Consider the following 5,615-nt stretch of genomic DNA (forward strand, 5'->3'; position numbering starts at 1 on the left):
CTTTCCTTAAGTTGGGTTTTTTAATTTATATATTTTATTTATTTATTTGGTTTTTTAAATCAGCTAACTTTAAGATTCAGTATTTATATTTTGCCAGGAATTTTCCATATAACCTAAATGTCAAACTTATTGATATAAATCATATATAATATCCTCATTCTATTCTTTGTATTGTGAAATAAGCTCTTTATAAGGTCATAAAACAAATAAACAACTCAAAGAAAGTCAGGTAATGACCTGGACTTTTTTTGTTTTTTGTTTTTTTTTTTGAGACGGAGTCTCGCTCTGTCGCCCAGGCTGGAGTGCAGTGGCCGGATCTCGGCTCACTGCAAGCTCCGCCTCCCGGGTTCACGCCATTCTCCTGCTTCAGCCTCCTGCTGGGACTACAGGTGCCGGCCACCTCACCCGGCTAGTTTTTTGTATTTTTTAGTAGAGACGGGGGTTTCACCATGTTAGCCAGGATGGTCTCAATCTCCTGACCTCGTGATCCGCCCGTCTCGGCCTCCCAAAGTGCTGGGATTACAGGCTTGAGCCACCGCGCCCGGCCGACCTGGACTTTTTTTTGAATCAAGCCAGGCACAGTGGTCATACCTGCAATCCCAGCACTATGGGAGGCTAAGGCAAGCAGATCTCTTGAGCCCAGGAGTTCAAGACCAGCCTGGGAAACACAGCAAGACCTCGTCTCTATAAAAAATTAAAAATTAGCTGGGCCCAGCTACTCAGGAGGCTGAGACAGGAGAACTGCTTGAGCCCAGGAGTTCAAGGCTGCAGTGAGCCCTGATTGCACCACTGCATTCCAGCCTAAGCTGACAGAGCAAGACTGTCTCAAAAAAAAAAAAAAAAAAAAAAAAAAAAATAGCATCAAATATACTCATAACTAAGAAACCAGCAAGCTTGAGAAGGCCAATTCCATGGAATTAGGGCTCCTTGTGTGTATACATGAACATGTGTAAATTTCTGCATCTGTCAATTCAGTAACTGGCCAAAGTGCCCCAGCTCAGCAGTTCTCTTGATAGAAAATGTCAACACAGGTTGGGTGCGGTGGCTCAAGCCTGTAATCCCACCACTTTGGGAGGCAGAGGTGAGTGAATTCCCTGAGGTCAGGAGTTCGAGACCAACTTGGCCAACATGGTGAAAACCCCATGTTCACTAAAAATACAAAAAATTAGCCAGTGTGGTGGCGCACGCCTATAATCCCAGCTACTGGGGAGGCCGAGGCACGAGAATTGCTTGAACCCCAGAGGCGGAGGGTGCAATGAGCCGAGATGGTGCCACTGCACTCCAACCTGGGCAACGAGAGTAAAACTCCGTCTCAAAAAAAAAAAGAAAAAAGAAAAAAAAGAAAATGTCAACACAGAGCACTAAGGTTTGAAACCTAAGAATCTCACACTGGCCTCAAAGCACAAGTAGAGTCAAGTAGCTGGTCCAAGTAGCTGCCTCTGTTCATTCTATTTAAAGCATTATTTTTTAAATCCTGCCTTTGGTGGGAGAATCATACACATACATTGACTATGTCGATGATCACCTTTCCCTGATGCCATCAAGGATGCAGAGAAAAAGAAATGTGGACACATTGTCTGTGAAAACCACCTCTTACTAGAAGCTGATTACCTTCCTGGGGGAGGTAGGTGAGGGAAATTAAGAACATAGATTTGGGGGAAATTCAAAGGATTAGCAGGGGAGCAAGACTTGGGCTCTAACTCTAGGACACAGTGCTGATAGACAAGGTAAGATTTCTGTCTGAACCACAAAAACAACAAAATCTGATCATCAGTCTGAAATTCATCTCTTTAAGAGGTTTTAAAGATTCTTCCAGAAATTTGACTAAGTTTTCATTTTACAACAAATACCTGTTCACGTGAAGCCACTCTCCCTCCCTTTCCCCCCATAGCTCATGCTATTCCTTGACCCCTCTCAACACTCTCTCCACACTGGGACCCTGCACAGGCTGTTTGATGTAGCCACTGCCGCCTGTCCCCATACCCCTCTGCCTATCCTCCAGGTCTCAGAATGCCATTTAATCTCCAAGAAACCTTCCCATGGCCGGGCGCGGTGGCTCAAGCCTGTAATCCCAGCACTTTGGGAGGCCGAGACGGGCGGATCACGAGGTCAGGAGATTGAAACCATCCTGGCTAACACAGTGAAAACCCGTCTCTACTAAAAATACAAAAACTAGCCGGACGAGGTGGCGGGCGCCTGTGGTCCCAGCTACTCGGGAGGCTGAGGCAGGAGAATGGCGTGAACCCGGGGAGGTGGAGTTTGCAGTGAGCCGAGATCCGGCCACTGCACTCCAGCCTGGGCGACAGAGCGAGACTCCGCCTCAAAAAAAAAAAAAGAAAAGAAACCTTCCCGATAGTCACCTCCTGACTCAGATTATGTGAGGTCCTCGTTTTTATTTATTTATTTTTTCGAGACAGGGTCTTGTTCCGTTGCCCTGGCTAGAGTGCAGTGACGCAATCTTGGCTCACTGTAGCCTCAACCTCCCAGGCCTAAGCAATTCTCTCACTGCAGCCTCCCAAGTAGCTGGGACTATGGGTGTGTGCCAGCACCCCCAGCTAATTTGTTTATTTTCCAGTAGAGAATGGGATGACAATGTTTAAAATTTTTTGTAGAGACAGGTCTCATTATGTTGCCCAGGTTGGTCTTGAACTCCTGGGCTCAAGTGATCCTCTCACGCTGGCCTCCCTATGTGCTGGGATTGCAGGCATGAGTCATTCTAGCTAGCCTAGGTTTTCTTGTTTTATATCTTAAGTCCTTACAATTCTTCATCAGCCCACTCATTACTCCGTTAATGTATTATTTAATATCTTCTGTGACTACTAAAGTAACCCTGTGGGGACAGCAATCCTTTCTGTCCTAATTACTTCTTAATTATGCTGCATCTAGCACAGAGCCTAGCACAGAGTCTAACACAGAGCCTAGCACAGAGTCTGGCACAGGGCAGGTGCTCAAAAAATGTTTGTTACTGGATTTACTTGGATCCCTACAGATCATATACTATCACCTATAGGGTCTCATAACGTGGAGGTTTTGCAAATGTTAAAGTCTGTCTCAATCAGGCAAATGTGGCTTAGGGAATCATGCCCATTCTGTGGCATTAACTCTCAAGATGCTATTTTTCTGCACATTTAACATGAACATAGATTTGGACTCTGCTTTCACAGATAAATGAACGAGTCATTCTGGGACATAGCATGGGGCATTTTCATTGCAAACTCCTACCCGCTGATTGCAGGAGGGGAATCTTGAATAAGTGTCTGATTCTAGGATCTTATGTCTGGAAGACTGCTCCATTATCTCACATGGGCTGTTCTGAGTGCCAGCGCCCACTATTTACAAGGTCTTTGGGGTGCTCATCTCAAGACCATCATATGAAGTCACCAAAAAAAAAAAAAGGTTTTCTTTCAGTATTAGAAAACTAAATTCTGGCTGGGTGCGGTGGCTCATGCCTGTAATCCCAGCACTTTGGGAGGTTGAGGTGGGCAGATCACTTGAGGTCAGGAGTTTGAGACCAGACTGGCCAACATGGTGAAACCCCGTCTCAACTAAAAATACAATAATTAGCCAGGTGTGGTGGTGCATGCCTGTAGTCAGCCCCAGCTACTCGGGAGGCTGAGGCAGGAGAATCACATGAACCCGGGAGGCGGAGGTTGCAGTGAGCTGAGATCGTGCCACTGCACTCCAGCCTGGGTGATAATGTGACTTCGTTTCAAAAACAAAAACAAAAAAACAAAAAAAAAACCTAAATTCTTTCTTTGGTAAGCACAGACTTCTTTCTAATCAGCTACTCATCAGACTATGCATTTCTTACCCTTAAAAACTGAACCCTTTAAAAAGAAAAAAGAAAAAAAATTTGTATTGTGTGAAAACTAGGAGGTAGGGAATACTTAATGCTAGTCATCTGGGGATTATCAGAGAAATGCTATATTTCACCAGACCTGTTTGCATAAGGTGCGCTGAATTTCAGACATGTTAAATTGTGTGTGTGAAGGGTGGGGGGACACATTCTACAGTTGATGATATGCAGTAGCGCTACAGGAAGAACCCACTGCCAGATATTTTCATAAAATCAGTATTAAAAGCATTTCAGTGAAATCATTCAAATATACCTCTGTCATTCTTTTTGGCAGTGGGAGTCCTCTAAGGACATTTGTACTTAACAAACATACAGGGCACTCTGGCCTAGTAAATTAAACAAACACAACAAGAATATGTTTGTAAGAAGAAAAACAAAGTGGGGAGGCAAGTGTTAGCATTTTGATGTTGCTATGTGATGTTCACCCACTCTTCTCTGCCCCTGGGTTATGTGCATTTGAGTCATGGTGAAGATGATGCCAACTTACCAAACCTCCTCAGTGAGCCAAGGATTGCTGATCTCTGCTGGGTGACCTGATGCAGAGTCTCCTTCCAAGGCCTCCGTTACCTGAGCTGTGAAATGAAAAAGATAACACTACTGACCCAAAGACCAGTATTGAGAAGTCCAAAGTTAGTGATCACTAAATGGAACTGGGGAGGGGGTGAGAAGAAGGAACATGGTATTTTGCTATTATCACAGGCCGTTGTGTGTGCCTGGAACTGCAAGGGAAGCTACATAACCAGGCAATATGGGAAATCTCCCCTGGCCCACATATACATGGAGAAAATAGGTCACATCATTTTGCCAGCTCTGCAAGACTATTCCATTTCATATTAATTAAAGGACACTCAAGGAAAGAAAATCTTACTATGACAAAGAGAGAAAGGAGGGCCTCATGCCTGTAATCCCAGCACTTTGGGAGGCCAAGGCAGGAGCATCACTTTAAGCCCAGGAGTTTGAGACCAGCCTGGGCAATAGAGTGAGATCCCATCTCTACAAAAAAATTTAAAATTAGCTGGGCGCCCATGGTCCCAGCTTGATGGGGGAAGCTGAGGCGAGAAGATCACTTGAGCCTAGGAGTTCTGAGGCTGCAGTGAGCTATGATCGTGCCACTGCACTCCAGCCTGGGAAACAGAGTGAGATCCTGTCTTTTTTTTTTGAGGTGGAGTCTCGCTCTGTCACTCAGGCTGGAGTGCAGTGGCATGATCTCAGCTCACTGCAACCCCTGTCTCCCGGGTTCAAGTGATTCTCCTGCCTCAGCCTCCCAAGTAGCTGGGACTACAGGGGCGCCCCACCATGCCCAGCTAACGTTTTGTACTTTTAGTAGAGACGGGGTTTCACCATGTTGGTCAGGCTGGTCTCAAACTCCTGACCTCGAGATCCACTCGCCTTGGCCTCCCAAAGTGCTGGGATTATAGGCGTGAACCACTGCGCCCGGCCTGAGATCCTGTCTTTAAAAGAGAGAGAGGCCAGGTGCAGTGGCTCATGCCTGTAATCCCAGCACTTTGGGAGGCTGAGGTCGGTGGATCACTTGAGGTCAGGAGTTCAAGACCAGCCTGACCAATATGGTAAAACCCCATCTCTCCTAAAAATACAAAAATTAACCAGGCGTGGTGGTGGGCACCTGTAGTCCCAGCTACTCAGAACGCTGAGACAGGAGAATCACTTAAACTCGGGAGGCAGAGGTTGCAGTGAGCCAAGATCACGCCATTGCTCTCCAGCCTGGGCAACAAGAGCAAGGCTCCTTCTCAAAAAAAAA

The 5,615-nt window shown here is 45.8% G+C and overlaps 1 protein-coding gene across 5 annotated transcripts in view; it reads right to left on the minus strand.

Annotated features, from left to right (window-relative positions):
• The window catches only part of RBM47 (RNA binding motif protein 47), a 228,978-nt gene that overhangs the window by 135,822 nt on the left and 87,541 nt on the right, over nucleotides 1-5,615 (minus strand). For all 5 annotated transcript variants that reach the window (XM_017854402.1, XM_017854393.1, XM_017854447.1 and 2 more), the window contains one exon: nucleotides 4,344-4,428. The gene's annotated coding sequence lies outside the window, so the exon portion shown is untranslated. The remainder of the gene's footprint in view (nucleotides 1-4,343; nucleotides 4,429-5,615) is intronic.

This window comes from Rhinopithecus bieti, unplaced genomic scaffold (assembly GCF_001698545.2).
Source record: "Rhinopithecus bieti isolate Rb0 unplaced genomic scaffold, ASM169854v2 scaffold_2339, whole genome shotgun sequence".
NCBI classification, from domain to species: Eukaryota; Metazoa; Chordata; class Mammalia; order Primates; family Cercopithecidae; genus Rhinopithecus; species Rhinopithecus bieti.